The sequence below is a fragment of the Chaetura pelagica genome, unplaced genomic scaffold (genome assembly GCF_000747805.2).
Source record: "Chaetura pelagica isolate M959 unplaced genomic scaffold, ChaPel_1.0 scaffold76, whole genome shotgun sequence".
NCBI lineage: Eukaryota > Metazoa > Chordata > Aves > Apodiformes > Apodidae > Chaetura > Chaetura pelagica.
The window spans coordinates 6,286,174-6,311,230 of NW_009970723.1; positions in this window are offsets into that span (position 1 = coordinate 6,286,174).

The window sequence follows — 25,057 nt, forward strand, 5'->3', positions numbered from 1 at the left end:
CCTTTCTTCTCCACTCATATAGCCCACATTTCCCTTGTTCTGGGTTATCTCAACAGTTTATATTAAACTCCTCTGCTAACCACACAGCTTTTGTGCTGCACACCCCACTCAGGCTTACTCCATGCCTCTGTTACTCTAGGTGCAGATGATGCAGGATAGGCTGGAGAAACTGGCACTGCCAGGGAGAGCAATAAGGAAAGCTTTCCTTGAGCAAGCATAAACTACTGCAGTCACTAACACCTCATCTGTGCACTCAGCTTTAGCCTGGCGAGACCTACTGGTTTATGCAACTGGGAAAAAGGTAGCATCTTCCTTTGAAGAAGGGGATTTTTGAAAAGTACCAGAATGAGCAAGTAATGAAAACTTTATTCAAGGAGCTGGTGCACTCCATGTGCAGCTGAGGATACATGTGGTTTTGTGAGGATCCCCAAGTCCTGTCCACAGACTGCTGTGGTCCACAGGGAAGCACTTGCAAAGGGTAAGGCAAGAGCAGCAAACAAGGAAAGTGGGTGTGGGCAACCAAAACCACTGTGAACATCCACTGTCTGACACATGTTCTTAACCTGGGATTACAGCAGTTCACAGGCACACTTGAGTAAAGAACCTCAAAGTCTCTAATGACCACAAGTGGCAGAGGTTTATAATGTACTTAAATGTACCCTTTCCAAGCATTGCTTTTGTAATAAGACGATGTTTAGCACTTCAGTGGTGGGAATACTCATTCCTGTGCACTGGCTACCTCAAACCACTGCCTTTCAGAGGACAGCTGCTGCACAGAGTGATTCTTTACCTACTTTAGTTATTTCCCAGCAGACAAGAAACTAATCCATTTCTCATACCAAAATGTCTCTCATAACCCCAAACTGAGAAATGGCAGGGAAATATTGCATTTTTATTCAAACCACCCATTGTTTGTATTCTTTTTATCAGTAAAATGCTTTCTTTTAAAATTTCCCACATGTGACAAGTCACGTTGTAATGCATTACTTCAGGCTGTATCTTTCATGTTGCATTAGAGTGAGACAAGCTTAACATGATTTGATGCTTGCAACCTGCTTCAAACATGGCATGTGGAACATTTGAAAAAGAAGCATCTTTCAGGGGAAACCAAGGAGTCTATAGATTTTCCTTTATTTACATTTCCTGTCTTTTTAGTTTCAAACTGATGTTAAGCTGTGTGACTGTCACAGAAAGGGTTAATCAATGTGTCTGCTTTTCTTACTTGTAAAAATTCTATTGACTTCCAAATATTTGCTTGATTTCTTCTTTATGTTTTCCCAGCTATCTAACTGAAAGCAAAAGCTACGTGCTAACTATTAGCTAAAACTTTCCTAACAAAGCAGCAAATAGATTGGAGAAAGAATGATTACAGGCTTTCTCAATGGGTGCTGATAACAGAATAAACAATTCTGCTTTTGAAAGATGAAGGTTTATATGGCTAAATCCTGCATGGTCAGCGCCTTATATTCTAAGATATTTTGAATTCTCTGATTCAAAGGTGAATATAGCAATTCTGTTGTACAAATGGACACGCTTCACAATAACAGTGAGGAAAAAAAAATAAAATAATCTGATTTGTTAGAGTAGCTTCAAATAATTTTTGCATATTTAGATAATCAATTTAGACCTAAATGTACTATAAATATGTATTTGTCTTAGGAAAGCAGCAAAAGGAATATTTTAATATTTGCATTTTTTTTCTCTCCTAGAAAACTGGTTGTCAAGAAACATTTTCATGAATCATTTCTGACCACATGCTAGTTTCTCCCATGCACTGCATACAAGTACAGTATAAGAGTCTGCCTGAAGAGTTTTCTGCTTTCCTCACTACTTGTATTTTATTTTCTGTGAGTCTATTAAGAAGTTGTACTTAATGCAAGAAATAGTCTCGTGATTCACACTGGGCTAGGCACTGATGTTTTTATTCCTTCTGAACTGTCCTATTCTGGCTCATGAAATCATAATAATTTCAGTGGTATAACTTGGACTATGAACTCGGTTCATTATAAGTGCAGGTAGCACATTCTGGTTTTATGGGCCTTTTCAGTGTGAGGATCTTTATTTTAACTGCAGATTTCATCTGATATAGATGCTAATATAACTGCAGCAACCTAATTCTCCACCATTTCAGGTCTTAAAATTGCAATTTTCAAAGATGTGCTCTGGACCAGCCAACAAGAAGAATCATAATGCAGGAACCACAGGGTAATATTATGTAATTCCTGTATACAAAATCCAAATGCTTGACCAAAACGGTCTTTTCTGGTATCAAATTCGATTAAGCTGTAGCTTTATCTTCTCTCCCAGCAATATGGATCTGATAAAGCATAATCCCAGGCAAAATGGGCATGAATTCTTTTATCTGTGTTTGCTTTTAATCTGCTTTAGACTAGAGAGAAATTCTAAGAATCCCCATAACTGTCCTTCCAACACCTCAGTTTAGCAGCTTTTCTAATTGACTTTATAAATTTCAAGCAGGTTCTGAAGTAGCTCTCCAACAGATGAAGCAAATGGAAAGAAGAAAACCCACCCACAAGCCTTAAAACTACTACTTAAACAGAAGTCTAACTTTAAAAGGCCCCTTTTCCCATTTCTGAAGAGTTTTCTATAACACAACTGTTGAAAATAACAAGAGACTAACCGCAGCACAAGAGTCATCCTGTCATCCTGCAGTGTCTCTTATTAAATCAGAAGGTATATTTTTGTTCAGACTCCCTGATGTTGCCCAAATGGCACGTCCCACCAAGCAGCGATGTTAAGAGCAGAAGATGGGGTCTGTATCTCATGGTTGGTTGTAAATTACTTGGGATAAACTAGAGATAATAGAACTACAAATATTTTTGTTTCCAAAATAGAAATATTTTGCATGCTTTTCTGCTTTCACAAAAATTAAGTGCATGGAGCCCTTTTTCAGTGGATTAAGAAGTGATTGGGATAGAGGCAATGGTGTTTTCTAGATCATCGCTAGCAATGCATCTGCATTGAAACAGAGAAAAAAGGTATATGTGATGTTCTTTGTCTATGTTTAGCCACTCTTCCTTATAAATGAGATGCTCAGAAGCTGGCTGGATACTGAGTTTCATTGCCACCTATTTGATTTAGTAATATAACTCAAGTAGTAATGGCTAGCATGACTCATTGATGTGCAAGAAGACAATATGTCAAGAGCTTATTGCAATGGTTGCCTGAGTACTACCATGTGCACTGGGTCAGAATGGAGTAACATGCAGATCCTTTAGTTAAAGCTCTCTACAACAAGCCAACATAAGTCTGGAAATTCAGGCAGAATCTTGCACTATTTTTTTCCAGAGCAGGTGCCAGAAGATGCCCATTGTGCTAAGCACCCAACTAGATATCCTGATTCTTAGTGCTGCTGAACACTTTCAGTTCCAGCTCTATTCATACAGATAACTGCATGAACAACAGTGGAAATGACTTATAGGTAGATTTCCCCAAAGCCCAGAGGGGATCTCTGGAAACTTTCCACTTCCTTGCTGCACACTGATGGGTGCTCTTGGTTGTTGCTGGTCACCAAAAGGCACTTCCCTTTACTACCCTTGAAATACCAGCTCTTAAACACTCTGTGGGCACTTGCTGAGCAGCAGCTTGGGTAGAGCATACTGCTTATGTTAGCTCCCTATTTTTCTGATTTGCCACCTTTTCAAAGTTACTTTCAAATCACCCTTAACACAAGTCAGGTTACAGTAAAAGGCAGACAAAAGCATTAGTTCACAATGTCATTAGCAGATTATGAAAAGAAACGTTTATGCAAGTCATGGACAGAATGAAAGAAAAAACCCACAATCTATACTCACAAAGCTGAAATGGAAGGATTATTTTTTTACTACAAACAGCTGAGGTGCCTCAGTGCAAACTTTGTCAGCCATTTTGCCCTCCTTCATGCCTTACATTCCTTGGAGAGGAATCATACTTGGAGAAGCCACCAGCTCTAAACCACCTCTCCAGACATCCCCAGATTGCCCCTGACATCAGCCTTCCCATGCAGGTAGTGTGGATATTAAAACTGATTGCTCCTTTTCAGCTCTCTCACAAGAGGCATGACAGAGTTTGGCTGTCAGTGAACCTTAACCAATGTTTCATTTGTTATGTATGCAAACTTTCCTTCCAAAGAAGTAATTGGAAGTTCTAATCTTTTCAGAGACAGTGACACAGTGTGTAAAAAACCCTTGATAAAATATCTAAATAAATACATCATGGAAAACAAATATATCCTGGTGATGATAAAAGGTTAATCCAATAAACTAATCAGATCAAAAGATCAGTCTTGTAAAATCAATTGCATTTGTCTTCAAACACAAAGACATAGACAAGTTTCTTAGAAGAAATGCATTCTCTGTAGGGATTAAACCACAAATTGATTTGTGAATATACTTCCCTAAGAGAAACTAGAATATAATTCCTAAAGTATCTCTATCAAGAACCAATGACAATGTTGTCTCTTTTGTACTAGTTCGGCAACTCACTTGAAAACATGTAAACAATGTTTGGTATACAGCATGTGATTTATAGCATACACTGTTTTGTCTCAGTGCTTTCAAGGAGAACAACAGCAAGCTGTAAAACCTTCTGCTCCAGATCATTCCTTCTAAATAAATCCAGTTCAGATGCTCTGTGAGGACTGGTATTTCAAAGTGATAACTGACAATTTATAAATCACCCACTTTGTTTTGCAATGAGACAGCACATCTGTAATCCATATTTATTTCCCATTAATAACTGTAAGGGTGCTGCTGCATTGATTGTTTAATATCATGTATGTTTCACCTTACTAACTAACCTTGAAGAGGAGTGCTTTTCCTTGTTTTTTTTTCACACTCAGGAAATACTCTAAGATGAATTGTTTCAAATAAATTAAAATAATATATTGAAAAAACAGAAGCTCAATATTTGAATGAGTTTATTAATGAAATTTGTATTGGCATCATTTATGGTTCATACCCTTTTCATCATTCCACATCAAATATGAAAACTGGACTACACAAAGAAGAAATACTTAATTTAATAAAAAAAAGTCAAAATGTTGAGTCACTTCAGGGTTGACTTTGGTAAGAGGGTGACTTTGCATGCCTCCAGGTTTTGTGAAATTGCCAAAACAGATTTTAGGAAGCTGGTGGGACTAAACTACCAGGAGAGAGATCAAGAAGATTGATTACAACAAACTCTGTCTGCTAAGGGATAGTTGTAACAGGGCAAGGTGCATTCCCTACCTGCCCTCAGGCTATGCTGTCTCCTGAAATGCACAGAAAATATGTAACCTGGACTGTTCTTTTTTGCTGTTCTAGCCTCCCTGCCTTGGGAAATGGCTACATAGATTGCACCTGTTTGTCCCAAAGCACTACCAGAAGTGAGTCAAAGACAAGGCTCTAATTGTGCTACCTGTGCAAGTTTCTTCTGCATCTAGCCCAGGAGCTCATGGCTGGCCACAAAGGGGATGCCATGCAAAGCATGTTTCATTGAGCAGAGTGCATCTTTCCACTTTACCCAAGTTTTAGTTTTCTTTACCCATTTTCATGTTTGATGCAAAGGTTTCTATGTTAAAAGGTATTCCATTTTGACATAATTTAAACTTCTAAGGTTTATGTGCACTTGCACCCCAGTCCATATCCTGGATTGTATAAAAAAACTGGCCATCAGGTCATGGGAGGTGATTCTCCTCCACTCTGCTGTTGTAATACCCCACCTGGAGTACTGTATCCAGCTCTGGAGCCCCCCAAAAAAGAAGAACATAGACCTGTTGGAGGGAGTACAGAGGAGGGCTATAAAGATGATCAAAGAGCTGGGGCATCTCTCCTATAAAACAGGCTGAGAGAGCTGGGACTGTTCAGCCTGGAGAAGAGAAGACTCTGGGGAGACCTTATAGCATTTTTCCAGTACCTGAAAGGGCTACAGGAAAGCTGAGAAGGGATTTTTTACAAGGGCATGTAGGTAGAGGACAGGGGGTAATGGATTAAAACTTGAAGAGGGGAGATTTAGGTTAGATATTATGAAGAAACTCTTTAGTGTGAGGATAGTGGGACTCTGGAACAGGCTGCCCAGGGAAGTTGTGGATGCCCCATCCCTGGAAGTGTTCAAGGCCAGGCTGGATGGGGTTTTGAGCAACCTGATCTAGTGGGACGTGTCCCTGCCCATGCATGGGAGTTGGAACTAGGTGATCTTTAGGTTCCTTCCAACCCAAAGCATTCAACGTTTCTATGATTCTATGATGATATTATTTATATTGAGCCTTTGATTATTGAAATAAAAAAATCTCTGTTAATAAATCCTATATCAGTAAACTGAAAAAATGACTTTGCAGGCAAAAAGAGATGTGGAGCTGCATAGGAAATGTTGGATGCACACACCACCTCCTTTGTAATGCAGATCCTAATCACCACTAACAGCTCTTGAGTCTGTCATTTTCTTCCACTATGTAAAAGCGACGTAAAATACCTTTACAAAAGGGTTCTCTCTCCGCTCTTGCCTAATATTGCTCATAAATCAAAAATACTGAAGATGTAATCATTGGCTTCATGTCACACTAAACATTCAAAATCATTATCCTAAAATCCTTTTGGGAAGCACACAAGATGCTCTCAGTTCAGCTCCCTGTAGATTGTAGGTCAGTAGCACAAAGGCATAGCATATAATTGGACTCAAGTGGTAGTCTGAGTTCATAAGAGGCCAAGGACAAATTAGTCCAAATCGCCTCCTACTTTAAAAAGAGACATTTCAACATGGACACAGTTCAGATTTGCCGCTGTCTGACCTACAGATAAATACAAGACTTTAATGCTTCCAGAAACTGAACAGTGAACAATTTGGGTGTCTGAATATGACAGGAAACATCAGCCTTTTTGATCCAGGGCATTTCTGCTAGAATTTTGGCTTCAGGATGAACTCTGAAGTCTTGAATTTATATTGAAGTGAACAAAACTCAACTTTAAACTCCAGATTGTAAAGGGAAATGAAGACCGAAATGAAAGCAGCATGCAAATGCTAACTGTGAAATGTTTCCAATAAATACCAGATATTGCTTTTTAATGTTGTATGACATTTTACAGATGCAGAAAACAATCAGACATCTATTGCAGCCAATTACTACATTAAAAAAAGTGCAAATCCAAAAATCACTGACCTGATAACAGTTTTGATGTCATGTAAATGGTATGTGTTTAATTTATTTTACCATGGAAGTTTTCAAATAACTAAGCACTCATGCTGAATAATGGGAGAATAAATCAGGAAAGGATCAGTCTATATTTGTCCTGTTTCTTATATTCTCCAGCTATCCAATGGCAGTTGCAGCACGAAGCAGAAGATTAGGGTTGACTCTGTCTTCTGACAGAGTTACCTGGATTGGAAGTTCCCATTCACATCTGACTGTCAGTTAATACAAGGTAACACTAAGCACATTTCACACTTTGGGTAGAACAAACGTATATTTGCTTCCTGAAAAAAAATGTTTGCAATGCATCAACAGTAGCATTTATAATGCAGTCAGGCTGGAAGGCGGACGAAGTGGCTAAGCTGTGAGCCCAGGGCACAAAACCCCCTTACTTTCAAGCTTTCTCCAGGTTTTCCTGGTGATGTTGGATGGGTCATGTGACCTCCCATGTGCCTCAATTTCCCTTCTGTATTGCAGGACTAATACTCTCCATCAAAGAGGAGGATGTTCCCTAGGTTTGTGATTCAGCCTAGCTAGCCTGGCAGGAAGAAAAAACACATTGTGCTTCTCACTCTCTGGGGTTATTTTTGAACCTTTACAAGGAGGTAAAAGAGAGATGAAAGCACCATCTGAATTGTGCTTTCTGCTGCTGGAACAAAAGTAATGGTGTCTATCAGATCTAGTCAATCTGTTTGCCTGCTTTCACTCTCCTGTGCTTGAAACACTACAGCACTTTTCTTTCTTTGTAGTGTTTTGATGCAACACTTCTTCATTGGTTTAGTTTATGCTCAAAGAAATTTAGAATCGGACATAACTTTAAAGTGGTACTTTTAGTATTTGTCTCAAGGGCCTGACTCACAGAATCTGTCACTTTCCCCCAAAGTTCTAACATTTCAGCTGCAGCATTGCTGCCACCATTGTAAAGCAGTAGGCATATTTTCATGTATCTTGCTTGGTAATGAGTAAATTGTTCCTGTTGAAGATGGTAGTGAAGGAGATGGCAGGTTCCAGTTTTGCTTTCAGAGAGCATGGCATCTGCAGCTGGCTGGGGGTATGAGACCAGCCAAGGCCAGACCTCTTTTCCCACATCCACATGAGTTGGTTGAGGGGACACATATTTTCTAGTGCAGCACAACATGAGGCTAAGCAGCAGGATGCAATTCTGGTACATTAAAATCAGCGGCAAGGTCTTATTGACTTCTGCTGCAGGAGAATTTCACCCTCAAGAATAGAGCATTTCCCAGCAGCAGGGAGAGCAGTTCCTGCACATGCACATGCTTGTTAGTGGTACCACCCCATCATTCATACAGTGACTGAGAACTGGCTGCCTTTTGCAAGATGCCCACACTCACCATGCTCTCCCAGCTGAAATGGAATGGAACTCCACATTGTTTGACTGTTTTTCAAGCTGGTATTTCTGTTCATTTCTACCCTTCCCCATCTTTCTCATCCTGTTTGGTTTTTTTTCCCCTCTTCACTCTTACTCCTCTCTCAAATATTTCCAAACCCAGCTTTGAAGTCATCGACCTTGAAAACAAAGACAGAAGAGCAATTCACTTGCCGAGTGCAAATACCTTGACAGATGCAGCATATAAACCAAGCTGTGAAGCCAAACAAACTTGTAACATCTCACATCAGAAGCCCTCTCTATCCCTGTCTGGTTTTCTACACTGTATTATTTTCCTTTGATGGCATCATTCCTTTGTGAAGAACAAAACTCTTGAGACCATAACTATCCTAGTCTCTGTAATTGTAGAAATTGTGTGATTTATGGATTTTGGTAGTGTTTTTAACAATCCTGTTAGATGTCAGCAGGGATTTATGGCAGCACGGATCCCTCCATCTTACAAAAACAGCCACAACTACCAAAAGCACCTCAAGAGCCTCTGAGTCTTAGCAATCTTTAATGCTGTTTTGTCAATAGAGAGGATTAAGAGTGCATACTGGATCAGTACAGGATTCACACTAAGGCTGCCCATAAGATCCCAGGTCCCTCCTGGGCCACAGTTACTCAGCTTTACATTGTAAGGACTTGTCATAGTGGTGAGGCTCACAGCAGGTATTTAACCTGAGACTTATACTGTAAAAATGCAAAATTGAACCTTGAACCTCCTAGTCAAGTCCTTTAGCACAGAGGCAGCAGTAGCTTTACAATTTCTTTATGTAGGCAAACCACTAGAGGGAGGGAGAGGTCCACAGTGCCAAGCAGCCCTTCCCCAGCCAGCGCCTCCATCTCCTCCACCATCAAAACACAAGCTAGACCCTGCCTTTTCATAGCAGGTGAGGACTTCGGTTTTGACCCTACTCATAGGCCAGATGAAGGTGGCAGCAGTTCCCCGAGGTCTTTGGTGGCTGGCCCTCCAAGAGCAGCCTAGGAGCTCTTCCTCAGCCCCGGCTGCTGCTCCCACATGGATGCAATTTCCCAGCGCCGAGGCTGCAGGCCAGATGGACGCGTCCCATGGGCTGAATGCAGACCAGGAGCCATCAGCTACAGCACCATATGTAAGTGGTGTTTTACATACGTATCAAATGTCAGGCCTCAGCTAAGTCACAGATGAACTATAGTGCTACTGCTGTAGCACAGTGTCCTTAATATTATTCCTCAATGTGGAAGAGTCCTTCCTCCAAATCATTAGCAACAGATGAGCTCTGTGCTTATTAAAGGCCCCCAAGTACTTTGCAGCAAAACCATACCCAGAAGAAAGTGTGTCTCCGTTCCTCCTCAGCTGAGTTTTTGCAAAGAATTTAATAAAGATTTATAGGTTTTCAGAGATTGTTTCGAGCTTAGCCAAGGTTTCTTTTTTTAATCAGTCTTTTCCATGGGGGGCAGGGGAAGGAAGTGTTTCCAAGGTTATAGAAATTGAAACAACATCTCAGGTATCACCAGCCTCCCTCAGCATGCTACCAGCCCTGTAACTTATGACAGAACAGACTTTGTTTTTACAAGTCTCATCCAGAAAAGGTTTGTGTGAGTAATAAAATGTTAGGCCCTATAAGCTTATGCTAATACTCATGTCCCTGAGCTTTATTACATTTGGAAATATAAAATTAATGCAATAAAATTTCTCTAAATAAAAAGAAAATGTGCTGGGGGCAAATAAGTGAAAGCTATCCTGTGTCATTAATTAAACTACTGAAGGCTGTTTAGATGATTGGAGATAGAGAAATGCCAATAGAGAAGTTTCACTCCTGCAAGGAGCTCCAAATGTTGTTAAGAATTATTACAATTTGCAGGTGTGATAGACAACATTCTAGCATGAGAAAAGTGAAAGCCTTCCTGCTAAATTAATGTTCCAGGCATTCTGACATACTTTTCAGAGATGATATGCAAGATTACCTAGTACCTTGAATAAAGATGTTGAATTTAGGGAGGAATGACTTGGAGTCAGCATTTAAGCCTGAAGAGAGTGTACTCAGTTGTTAACTACAGGGAATAGCATTTTAAGAGTTTAAGGAAAGACTAGTTTAGTGGACCTTGGCAATAAAGATCTCAGGCAGACAAGAGGCAACATCCTAGGTCTGCTCATTTTTCCCACACAGGTTGTGTTCCCTCAACTATGGAGCATTCAGGATGGATTCATGAGGACTCCATTCAGTTACACCATACCTCTCCTGAGATGCAGCATGCAAAACAGGATGTAATATTCACAATGAGTCACCAGAAGCAGAAGAATAACAAAAGAATTACTCCACATGTCTAGCATACTTTTTTGTGCTTGCATTTGCTCTGGCTGTGACTCACTGTCTTTCTCTGAAGACCTGCAGTCCAGCTCACTTTTTTTTTTTGTTTTTTCCTTTTAAGCACACATCTGATTATACCTGCATGTGTTTTACTTACCCCATTAAATTGCATTCTGTTTATTTCAGGACATTAAAAAAAAACAACAACAACAAAAAAACAAAAAAAACACAACAACAACAAAAAACTATCAAAGCCATTTAGAGTTCAGAGACTGTATGAACTCCTTATGTCACCATCTAAGCCTTTAACAAAAATATTTAACTAATGTCAGACCCAGACCCCTACTGTAAAATGCTGCTTACTAGATCAGTCCAGTTGCCAAATGTTAGGGATTCTGAACTGGACATGAATCTAAATCTCTTTGTGAGAGCATCAAGTGGCTGTACTTTTAGAAGAGGGGACAGAATTTTCATACTCTACCAGAATAAATAGTCCAATTATCTGCCTGACATCAGTTGGTTTCAAGGGAAGATCTAAGAAACTGTAGAATAGGCAGCTGTGGACTGAGGAAATATTATGCTGTAACCAGAAAATTACAAGTGACAGCAGGATAGCACATACTTAATTTCTTCCGAACAATATTTTCTGGGAGTCTAAACCAGGGAGAGTGAATGAATGAAGAGCTCTTAGGAAAGATAAATCTTACCCAGTGAGAGAGGATGGTTTTGTTTTTAAGCCCCTGTCTGCTAAGCTTTTCAGGGGTTCTGAGAACTGTATCTACCATAGACTTTTCTTATGGACCTTGAACAGATTAGTTAATCTCTTTGAGCATCAAATCTCTTCCTGATCCTGAGGGATACAGGCAACTGAGGTGTTTGACAGGCTGCTAGATACTGTAAGTGCCCCTCCTCCCTCAGAATATAAAAAACAAGCTCTGGAGAAGAAAGGATGAAACTTGAAGGAATCAAGGATTAAAAAATGCATTGACTGGAGCACAGCTTCAGTCCAGTGGGACACCCACACAAAGTGAGAAGATATATTGCACAGCTTAGATAAGAGAAGCAAGAGCAAGAGATAACTGTAATAAAAATAGATAGGTTTAAAGACAGTCAGGTGAGGAGGAAAAGGATTTTGTTGTTTTCTTCAAAGCATGTGGATCCCATATGCAAAGTGTATGCAAAGTGAGAGTTGCCAGTCATCAGTAATGAAAAGTCAAGTAAAAGACTATGAAATGTGAGTTCCCTTATGACTAAACCTGAAACAGGTTTATGATCTAGATTAGGACTCTGGTGCAATTTAGGCAGCAAAGTCTGATGCTGGCATCCTGAAAATTCACTATACATTATTTTGGGACTGTATAAATCCTAGGGAAGCTGAAGCTCTGCTTTGTGCTTAACCTGAGTGGCTGAAGATGCAGCACAGCTCAGGACTTAGCTACTGCCTGCATAGAGGCAGGAACAAGCCATTGAATCTTTTGCAATAACAAAGGTACTAGCAAGAAACCCACTGTTATTGTGTCCAAGGGGTTGGTGGGATTGATTGTGGCTAGAAGCAAGAATCTATCTATCTCGCCTCACCAATTTCCTCACTAACCAGGTAATATGACCTAGCACAAGGAGACTCCCATCTCCTGGAATACGTGAACTCCCCCAGAATAAGACCCTTCCTTGGTGACTCTCATTGACCCCATTATACAGCACCTCATCCTGCTGCCTCATCCAATTCCTGGAGGAGAAAGGGTATGCAGAAGCAACTGAGATGTTGTTTGACCCTGACCAGGAGAAGGGACAAGATTACTACCATGGGAAGCATGGACTCAAATGTGCACAATGTGGCCAACCAGTATAGAGCAGGCCCAAGGCAACCCATAAAGAACAGCATGGAATTGGCACTAGTATCACAGTTGTATGATATTACCAACATCTAAAGATTTTTAATTTTTCTGTGCCAAGAATCCTGTTTCTACCATATGCTGTTAACAGCCATCACTGTGCTTGAGGCTGGAAGGATGTACGAGCAGTGAATTCCTTATGGTAAGTCTCTCCAATGGGCTGGATTCAGTAGTGACACATGCATGTGTGCTCCAAGCCAGTTCAAGTTCTTCACAGAAGAAAGTCATAGCTTCTGATTTCTTTGGAAATGGATGAAGGAGAATAAAGTAGCATTTATGTAAGAGCCCAACAAGTGTTTCATGCACCGAGGGTGTGGAAGGTGCAGTGTCATTTCCTTTCTTCAGGTTTAGGTCCTTTCTTTGCTCAAGAAAATCCAAATTCACTCTGATAGAGGCTTTTCTGGTAGATAGAAGAGAATGTACATGATGAAATATGACAACACTGAATGGGTAAATTAGGTTATGGTAGGGGGATTTATATTATGGTGGAACTTGATGATCTTTAAGGTCCCTTCCAACCAGGATGATTCTGTGATTCCATGATTCTAACAAAAATTACTTCCTTGTGGGGTTAAAAGGAAAGACTGAATTTTCTTGCTTCTCCTGAAGAAGGGAAGTCGGTTCCCACTTTCACAAGTCTTGTTCAAGAATTTCAAGTCCATGTCTCAACTTTGCAAAACGCAAATCCCCTGTATAGCTCTGAATGCCCTTCTACAGTTCCAGGTGACTCATATTCCTCAACAGATTTTATGCAAATGAGCACAAGTCCTTCATGTAGACACGACAAACCACGGACTTTATGAAGCTGAAAAGTGAAAGTAATTTATAAATTGAATTTCACATCTCAGAGGAATAATGAAAGGCAGAATGGAGAATTTCTGATATCTCCTCTTTTTTTTTTTACATTTGCTGGGTATGATGTAACCTACTTTTAAGTAAAATTTATAATATAAAATAGTGTGCCTCTTCTGTTTGAAAGAACTTTTAAAGGAATCCATTTGTTCTGTTTTCCTTCCTGTTTTTTCTTTCCTTCTTTTTGAGTACCACAGGTCTTATTTCTAACTTACAAGGCTGGTCATCTGCTCATATCATTCTTGTGTTATCTCCCTGGATAGAAGAGAAATTATGAACCCTGCATGCCTTTACTATCTTGGTCCCCAGGGAAATAACTGTAGCCACAGATATAGAAGGAGGAAAAAAAAAAAAAAAAAGTGAGCTAGGCTTTTCCACCATCCTTTATTTATACTTTTCATGGTTTCTTTTCTTTCAATATTGCTTATGTATTTATGTTCAGCTAGCAGCCCAGCAGGGATCAAAGTCTTTACTCTCACTAGTGGAGTTTCTTATTACAGTAAGGAAAAGGTACACTAGCCCAGATTTAAAAAAAATAATAATAATAATAATAGATAGCAACCACATTTTTATAAGTTGCAACACCATTTGGAACTGCTGAAACATGCTGAAATCATGACACCAAGTAATGATGTTTGGATCAATCTAGAGTAATCCCACCAGTCTCAGATCAATTCTGAACATCCAGAGCTCTTGGTGCCCACGAGTAGCAAAACTCCCTGCATAAAGTAGCACACCCAAAAGGAAGAAGGGCATAATATAGTGCTCTAAAAGGTTCTTTACTTGGCACAAATAGAGATGTATAGCGGGAGAAGGAGGGACGACAGGCAGTGCAGCAAGCAAAGAATTAGCAGGCAACAATTTTGTAGAATCAATTTTAATAAAATATTGATAGAGATTAGTGTTATTCACCTAGTTTCAGGTTTCTTTGCAAACTCATATATTAGATGAGATTTAGCAGTATCTTCTTACCCAAAGGCAAATGAAGTTTTTAATAACTCTTGTGAGCAGCAGGAAAACCAGATCTTTTCCTGATTTTTACTTGCCAAATATAATTCTTTTTGATTACCTGAGACAAGACCATCTACCAAGAAACTAAAAAATGCTATAAGAAGGAAATTAATCAGGTGAATGTGGATGGAGAGGGAGAAGAAGAGTTTAGCTGGATTCATGATGTTTGTGAGCCACTAGCCAGCCCAGTGTAGCTGTCATAGAGCACATAGCTAGGCTGCAGCACGTTATAAAGAGAACTATTGCAATGTAACATTGTGTAGGACTCAAGAAAGATGAAAACATTACAACATAGTTTTTAGAATGAGGAAACTACTTCAATTCTGTTGTACAAATAAGATTTCTCCAAAGAGGTTTTTTTACCACAGAGCTTGGATTGATGATCCTAGGAGAGGCTGTGCTGGAATATTATTACCCTGCACAGTAACTAAATGCAGGGGAGAGAGAAGAGCCCACAGGCAAAGTAGGCGCTATGTCTGCACAAAGAACAGCAAGAGGATTCACCTCGCTTCTCACCTTTCACTGAGTACTCTAGGGTTTGTACTTTCATGAGGGAAAGTAATTTTCAAATTTCCTCTCTATTGGAGGAAAACCAAACACACAGTATCTCCTTCACCAGTCTGTCCTTATGCTTTTGCTTGCTCTCAGTTTGGACCCATTCCAGAGAACATAAAGTACCAAAGTCAGATCTCAAATGAGTGTTATAACCACTATGCTCTTGGGTAAATAAACTAATTACCTCTTATTCCACCTATGCATCCTGTCTGAGAGCTCTCACAGGGTGTGATCTTGTGGCAAAGTATCAGTTCACGGGTTCTGGCACCACGGGTTTCAGCTCACATCCAGTTACATGATGATACCCTCAGAGCTTCAGTTGGTGGCTTCTGTTTGCAGGAAGACATGTATGAAACTGTACCTAAAGGTACCTAATCTTACCTCAGTGAATGAAGGAATCTCACTTAGATTCTTTGATGAAGAATTTCATTGAGGCAAAATCTTTGATGAGGCATTTAGCTCCTCTTCTACAAATATTGCTAGACACTTTGTGACTACAGGAAAGAGAAGGCTTCTCAGCAACCACTCTTGGGGCTACTCAGAGGAGTCTGCAGCCATCATTTGTTCAAAAGGAGTTGATGGAGCTCAACTGAGCACGTGTGCCTATGTGTCTGTATTATCTTACGCTTGTCCTGCAAAGAGATGAAAGGAAAAGTGATGGGGTGACTTCAAAGGCATTTGCTTCAATCTAGTCAAGGTTTCACTTAGCTTCTCTTTTTGTTAGGAAACAAAAATGTATTACATAGAGACAAAAAAAAAATCAGGGGCATTGTACTGGACTACAAGGGACCAATGTGACAGAATACAGTAAAGGTGTGTATTGTGGGGAATTACTGCATCTACAAGTCATTATTTCCAGTAGAAATAACATGTAGTACCATGAGTCACAGATGTTTCTCACAGGGAATTTTCAGGAAATCTTTAATTAACTTGAGTCAATAGTTAGTCTAAGTAAATAAATTAATGCATGCTTGATCTTTTAAGAACTGAATGGGTAGATGGTTTCTTCAGGAGTTGCTCTGACACCTGGTTTCTTGGTTCTTCAGATTGATTTGGTTATTTGGCTTCCTTGCTCATGCTAAAGCATGTTGTCAGCAAGCAGAAGGAGATGGACTTCCTCAGAGCTAGTGCCAGGTTTCACTGGCTAAGTGAGTTGACAGTGCAGTTATTGCATGCTCATGACACCACCTGTTCCTCAAAGCCTCCTCTTTTTCCCTCTCTGCATACATGAATTAACAGGTCAAAAGAAAGTTAATATCAGGATCTCCAGGAACTTTGTTTTAGGGAGTCAGCAAGAATTGCTGAGGCATATGAATGAGTGTCAGAACAAGGGTTTCTAATTGTGCTCCTGTTCTCAAGATGTGTTTTCAGTTAAATTAATTGCATTAACTGACAATGAAGGGAGAGAGGAAAAGAGGTCAGAAGGAACTAGTAGCAGGTACTGAGTATATGTGGGCCTATTTTTGCCATTGCCTGCTTGTAACTGAGCAGGTAAATCATATTTCACAATATCGTTTGGAGTTCCCTGACTAAGCATATACTGCCTGATCCAAAGCCCACACAAAATTTTGGGCAGAAGATTGCTTCACGCTTTTTCAGTCTTTTTTACTCTGAATGACTAAGCTGGATTTGGAAGCATTTCCATACCAGGCCCAGCCAAAGCAAATGGAAGGGCAGAGAAGTAATTCTATAGCTTTGTGCTTCAAGTTCACATTCTCTGCTGAGGTCAAACATTTGCTGGCTAGTGACAACAAAATCATCTTATATCTCAAGTGTTAGCATAGCTTAAAAGACAAACCAATTTCAAACAACAGAGAACAGAATAAAGTTTAAACCATAGGAGCAGTAATTTCTTATTCTGGAAATCAATAACATTGCACTGAGGAGAGCTGCAAAACCTCTCCAGTTTCTATTGCCACAAGCCAAGGCTCTGATTCCCACTCTAAGTATTACTTGATTTCAGCAGACTTTGATCCTCACTGGGAGAAAACAAGGATCTGTGTGCATGTGCCTGGGTAGCGTTCCTGAGTAGGTTATCTAATTAACTTCTCAGAGAAGGTTGCCAGCTAATTTGTTGACCAATTTCTAACAACTAAAAAAAAAGAGGAAGTATATATAAAAAAAAATGCCAGGTAGTGGTTTTAAGCATGATTCTTGAATTAACTTTGCCAGCTAGAGCAAACAAACAGCCCTGGCTGCTGTGCAATAACCTCGTTCTCCAGTTTGCTTGTAACATCAGTCCCTCCTCACCCTCAACCTTTCACACTGGGAAGTTTCCTCGGATAGCTGAAATATCCCAAGTGGAAGGACCACACGCTTTAAGCATATTACAGCACCTATAAAATATATAGACAAAGCACCAACCTGAGTTACTGTACTGTTTTGAGCTATCTTGGGAAGAGTTGATTTTATTTACAGTGGCTGTTACGGGGCTGTGTTTTGGATTTGTGCTGACAACAGTGTTGATAACACAGGGATGTTTCAATTCTGCTGAGCAGGGCTTACACCTAGTTGAGGCCTTTTCTGCTACTCACACTGCCCCACCAGCAAGGAGGCTGGGGCTGCACAAAGAATTGGGAGGGGACACAGCTGGGACAGTTGAGCCCAACTGACCAAATTGATTTCCCACACCATATGGCATTGTGCTCCGGAATAAAACAGGATGGGCAGGAAGGTTGGCTAGGGCTGCCGTAGCTTGGGGCTGGCTGGGCATTGGTCAGCTGGTGGTAATTGGGGATATTTCTGCATCACTTAATTTTGGGGGGGCTGGTATAGTTTTCATTCTCTTTGCTATTGTTTTGGTTTGGTTTGGGTCTTTTTGTTTGTTTTTGTTTGGTTTGTGTGTTGTTGGGTTTTTTTTCCAATTATTAAATTGTCTTTGTCTCAACCCACAAGTTTATTGTACTTTCACTCATCCGATTCCAGTATCTGTGTGATGTTTAGTTGCCTACCAGGGTTAAACCATGAACAGTTATCCTTGAAACACTTCTAGGGATTTGCTGAAACCTACAAATTGGGCTGCAAGCACTTCTTGCAATTTCCGTAAAGTGATAAACCAGTATACACCATCCCATCCAGCACAATTTGTCATCTCTGACCCCTCCTAAGTCCTAAGGCTTCCAAATACATATCTCCAGTTTCTCTCACTGGATTTAGGTTTCCCTGTCATTGTTCTGATGTGCTCTTCTGACAACTCACACCCATCACCAAACTTCAACCTCCTGTCTCCTACTTCTTTCTCCACACATTTTTGTTCTTCCTCCTGCATTTCTCCCTCGTTGCTGGTCCTGTGGGCAAGTCACAGCATGGAGTCAAAGGCTGAAAGCACATCTAGTCTGTCAGTGCTCTCACCTTATTGCAACACCATAGCATGGGTGTGTGGAACACACTGGGAGGATTATTCCCTCTTCAGCTCCTTGACCTCAGGCTGAGGTTTAATTCTCTCTTGTCCCTATCCTTCTTTCTTCCACTTTTCCTCACTTTTCCCTTCTTGATGGTTTCTTGAGGATAATTTCTGTCTTGTACAAAGGAAAGAGGATAATATACCTAAAAATAAGCACAGCCATAAGTGCACTGGCTGTTCTTCTGCTTGCTGTCCATGTAGAAAAGCATAGCAGGGGGAGATGACCAGGTCCATAGGATGGTGTGAAGGGATGCAGAAGTGAGGGTCTCCACCCAGCACATGGGAGTTTCTCTTCATGAACTTAAATGCTGTTCCCTCTGGGACTTCAAATGCATTTGAGTTGACCAGTTCATGAAGACAACTGTATGACATGCCTTATGCCTCACCTGTAATGGTTAGAGGATTTTTCACTGACTCACTACTTTTCATCCATTTGTTGCTCTCCTGGAGAACGGCAGAGGGTACAGGTAATACAGCTGTTTTAGATAAGTAGATTTTAGATGTTTAACATAGCCTGGTATCCTAAGTACTATCAAATTTGCTATGGTTGACACTAATACGTTGAACTGTAAGTTGCAGTGTCCCAAATGCCTATGGATTTCCTTCAGGATACCCTACATCTCTCCTGTTAAAGTAGGTCAAAAAGCTGGTAGGATTGCTTAAAGTGTTTGCATCTTGATGGTGACCTGATCACTATACTTCAAGAATAAAGAATAGCCAGTGGCTGTATAACAGTTAAAGTCATAAATGTCAATAATAGCATATGACAAGAAAGCAGCTGGTCTGGGATGTGGATCTGGACCACATCCACAGCACCACAGAAGAGACTTCTGGCAGAGACAGTGACTCCTCATCCTCACCACACTTTGTTCATGACTGAAGGAGTAAAGCCTCTGCTTTAACCAGCAAGTTATTGCTAAGGACATTGCACCTTTCTGTCTTTTGTGAGTGTTCTTCCATGTATCTATCAGGCCATTTAGCCTGTACTGTGTGGAAAATATGCTCCTATCCACTGTTTTCCAAAGACTGTGACCCACTGAATAAATGGTGCAGTATTGAACATTTCAGAGCAAAACCATGGGAATGTGAGGAGCGGCCCCTTCTTGGACAGCTAGAAGTGGAGTACACAACACAGAAAGTAATCCCCTTAATTCTCAGGACAGCAGGATGTGATATAAAGCTCCTATCTCTGGAACAGCAACCTGGCAGGAATCAATTACTCAGCAGACAAGAAGTTTTCACTGCTCTTGTTAGATCTGGAAGCTAATTACCCTCAATCTAATTGTGGATACTGGTCCATCTTTCCACACAGAAGACTGTTAAAACAACAGACCCACATCTTCCTAACACAGAGGCATTTTCATAGCTTAATGACCTTCTGTCCTCCTAGAATAAGTCAGGTTATATCAGAGGAGATTGCTTTCTATTCTGCTATCTACTTTGTTAGAGCCCCAAGCCATAATTAAGTTCATTTCTGCACCTCCTTGCTTGAGAGCAGATTTTCTTTTGTGTCCCCAAAATACTGTGTTTCAGTTATTTATAAATGTTCATCAGATCACTTGCCTGTACAAATTACAGCCTCAGTATTATCTGTGAACAGTGTATTTCCATTATTCATCCTGCTCTCAACTCCTGATTGGATGCCTGCAAGTTTATGAATAGAGAAAAAAGTGAATGATGAATAGTGAATCATGAATAATAAATAGAAGATGAGTACACTTTCTCAAAATCCTATTCCCCCATGAATATGTGTGCCCCTCTATATCAGTTGCCTTCACCAACATTCATATGCAGAGAAAATAGACTGAAACAAGACTAACAAAAATAAGGGCAGAAAAGCAGCTGAACCAAATCAGGAACCGTGTTTTTTTGTACATAGTTATGAATGCTCTACTCAGCAGTTATTCAGCTCCAGTAAAATCCAGCTGTTCTGGGGATGGAGTTAGCTGGTGTCTTGGTTTAACCCAGCAGGCCACCAAATATCATGCAGCCGTTTGCTGACCTTCCCCTGCCTCAGGAGACAAGGAAGACAATTGGAGGGGTAAGGGTAAGAACACTCATAGGTTGACAGAACAACAATTTCATAATTGAAATAAAATAAAACATAGTAGTAAAATCAGTAGTATTAGTAGTAGCAGCAATAATACACAAACAAGTGATGCACAATGCAATTGCTCACCACACACTGACCAAGGCCCACTTTGTCCCTGGTTGGAGATCATGGAGGAGAGAGAGATCCCAAAACCACCATCCCAGGAGAACGGGAGAGTGATTTCCCAGCCAGCCCTCATCTACACAGTTGGCAGGACATTGCATTATATGGAATACTCCATTGGCCAATTTGGATCCATTGTTCTGGCAATGCTCTCTTCAAGCTTCTTGTGCACCCACACGCTAGGAAACCATGAGGTTCTCTATTTCTTAGCAATAACTAAAAACATCAGCATTCTTGTCCTACCAAACCTCATGCTTAAGCTAGAACATAATGCTGTTCTAGGTACTAAGAAGACAATTAACTCTATCTCAGCTGAAACCAGAACACCTGGAGAGCCAAGAGCAGAACTTTTCTCCACAAATCCCCTACTAATTTCCTGTGGAAGATGGACATATTGCAGTGCTTCTGCTTTCTTTTGCTTCCCCAGCTGCAAAATAAAAATAATTATGACCTTCTTCCATTCTGTAGCGCCCTCTGAATAAATCATGCTATAGTAAGAAAGAAGTATTTTTAAAGACTCATCAGTAACTGGTACAAATCATGTCAGCCTTTAGATTCTTAGCCTTTTAGGTAATTTACAGGTATGTTCAATGCAAATGTTGCTTAGAGATTATTCATAAATTATATTTTTCCCATGACAGATAATTGATAGGTTCTGAGTGCCTGACATGCTAAATCATGTTTTGGTTAAAAAAAAACCTTTTTGTCCGTTTAAACAAAACTTAATTTTCCTGTGCAATGTCCAAATCTTAATAATTATTGTTTTCCTAAATGGCAACAATTTGCTCTCCTAAGCCTGTAAAAAAGTCTTTAAGATTTAAACCTGTAAAGACATCTTGGCAGTGAATGTGGGCAATTGCAATAATTCTTGCTCTAATTTATGCAATTATAAGAATATATTTCCTATATAGCTGTGGGCTTCAGCTGTCTAAAGTTACTGACCAGAATGGAAGCTGTGAACATACTTTTTCAAAACGAAGAATATTTTGTTTAGATTGTGAGATTTATACTTCTCTTTTTCATTTTTTTCAAGAATGGTTCTGAATAAATTACATATGCATTTCCATCTTCTTTCCAATTAGGGAATCTACATAACTCTACATAACTCTTGCATCTTTGCACTAAAAGGCTTTAGAAAGTAAACCCCATATCTCTAGGGTGCTACTTATAAATGAAAAAATAAATAAGCTTGAGCCTTTTGTATGAGATATAACAGTTAGAAGCTAGTTATTCTCAAGCTGTTTTGAACATTTTGAAACTCAGAAATGTTCCTAGCTTGAATAAAACAACCAAACCTTTCAGGAACTGCTGGAGGGTGCTCAGCCAAAAGCATCCATTAGTCACCCAGAATTACCCCTCTATATCAGACAGAAGAGGGACTTAAATCTGCTTTTCTCATACAGTAAGTGTCTCAACCTAGTTCCAAAGACTTTTGCCAGCTGGGACCCAAGATGGTTACGCTGAAACCAGCAATTGTAAAATAGGTTTGGTTTTGAATTTGGCTTTCTTAGTGACAAAAGTCAATTGCATAAAAAAATTCCCAGTATGCTTTTGCTACTCTAGCCAGTATTGCGTAGGGTGAAATACCTGACAGATAAGCTTTAAACAGACCTGTACAGCTCTGCTCTTCCACATTTTACTGAAGTGAAATACCAGAAATTTCTGTATTTATGAGATGCTAGGATTTGAAGATTTTTCTGAAAGAGCTTTTAAATTAAAAAAATGTTTTAAACAATGTTTTGCACTATTAAACTATGTAAGTGTTTTTATGAGTACTGGATGTACTTTATTCAATCACAGAAATAAGTGGTTTGTCTGTTTAGGTTTTAGCCCATACTCTCTGAAAATTATAATCAGAAAGTTCAAAGTACCAGTCTAGCCTAAAACTCAGTCAATGGACGTTTTGTGACCATATTTGTACCACTTTAAAAATAATAATACAGATTTGCTGATAGTTGCTTTGGTGCTCCAATGAACTGTGTATTAGGGTCAACCTTTTAGTGTCCTTTTGAATCATCAAATTATAAATGCATTTCATCTGTCTGAAGGCATCACAGCAAAAACTACAAGATGACCTTTAAAAGTGGCTAGTAAAACACTGTTGCTTACTTTGTTCTAGGTCTCACCTCAGACAATCTCTTGTTTCTGTCACTCTCAGAGATAAATCACTATTTCCACTGTGCCTACACCTGCAATAGCAGCTGCTTTTTCACCACCTGTCACTCACTTTTCCAAGCCCTCCCCATTCGTGCTTTTATTTATTTCTGCCTATACTGGAGTTCTTTATTTCTCTCAAGGAAAAATTGTATCTTTTATATATGAACACAAAATAGAAATTATACCTCGACCTTCCTTTCCTTTTCCCTTTGCCTGTCATAAAGCAGGCAGTCACTGTATGCCTTTTCCTCTCACTCCCCCAGTTGTTCCATCTCATCCCATTCTGTTCCTTAGTCTTCTCCTTAGCTCTTCATTATGCTTTGGCTCTCTTTTCCATCATCATATAAGCAGGTTTACTCTTGCTCAGCTCACAATCTGCAGCCCCTGCCTGCTTTCTCCTCACTCCCTCTGAGCTCCGGCTGCAGTGTGGTGTTCCTCTCCTTCCCCCTGCTGGCCTGGCTGCCTTGGACTTGAACACAAATGAGCACATACTTTGGAAAACTTGTCCTTTTTTTTGGCGTCAGTGAGTTTAACTTCCTTTCACTTTCTTCCTGCCTCCATAACTGCTTGTTCTTCTGGAAGATGTTATTCTCGTCCCTGGGAAGAGAAGAGTGATGATCAGTCAGGACATATTTTAAAATAATGTTTTTCATTTCATTCTTTGCACTTTCTGCTATGTCTTACCTTTGAATACAAAACCAACCAGTGTGTCTATGTAAAAAATTGTATGTTTATTGCCATGCTGCTCTTAAATGGATGTGACCTCCTGTTGAGATGGTTCTAGCTCCCCACCTCATGCTATACATTGGAATTGTAGAGTCGTTCCTCCTAACTGCCCTATTTCCTACCCACGCAAACACCAGAGACTCTCCATATAGATCCCATCATCTTACATCTCTGTAAAAACACTGACATCTTGCATGACCTTTCTTTGACTTTTCATGCTAATGAACAGCTCCCCAAAGCACTCACAGGGCCACTTAAAGATGGGTTGTGGATCTTTTTATAAGACCTACTTGCCTAGCACCACACTGAGACCACCACCATCATGCTGATCAATATATCTGTCCATGTTAGTTACACCTGACCAGATGCAAACATCTTCAGATACAGATGTCTGTGAAAGTTCATTTCAACTTGCTCTTTAATGGGTAGAAAACAAGGAATTGCCAGATCAGATCAAATGTGTCAATACATAAAAGTGCCTGTTTTCTTTCACTGCCTCTAAAGGAACCTGGGGCTGACTACCTCAGATGCCAGTATCTACAGCTGAGATGCTAGAAACTATTGAGAAGAATTCCACTTTTTTGTGGAAGTATTTTGTCTTAGTTTTTAACTTACATGCAGTTGTGAGACATTCTGAATCCCTACCTGGATCTGTGCAAAGCCTAACACAGCAGGGTTTGAGGCCATAGATATGTTCTCATGGTGCCGCTGAAATGGTTCTTCAAGTTATAACGGCACCAAATGGCTGTTCAAAAAAAGACTGAATAAAACATCTTGCAAAGATTAGAGGAGTCACAGGGATGTATAACAAGAATATGGAGGCATTCAGAACCAGTTAATTGATAGCTTGTGTGGCTGGTATTCACAGTGCTGCAGTCCCAGTGACTCTAAACATATGGCAGCAAGGATAATGCTGAAAAAGAACAATGGCATTCAGTCAACTGCAGTATATAGCACTTATTTATTTATTTATTACTAACAGTGGTATGCAAAACTTTTCTAGGTTTCCTTTGGAGGAGGTTTTAAAATTAAGATCTAAGCCACTTGGAGAAAACATGAAGTTCTCAGACTTTCACATCTATGGGTAACATTTAATGAGAATTTTGCCTTTGTTTTGCTGCATGATTGCCTTTTAGCAATAAGTGAAATTCTAGGGCTTGTGCTAATTCTTTTCAATTCTTCTCATGTCTTTGATTTTGCAGACCACAATTACCTGTCTGGGAAAGAGATGATTTAACAGAGATATGACTGAGATACATAAAATTACAAGAAATATGGTGATTATGAAGGAAGTTTATGTTTATTCTGTATTTCTCTCAATATTCTTGATCTTTTCAAAGAGCATCTCATGAAATTACTAGGCATCAGATTTAAAGCAAATACATTAAATACCTTTCCCT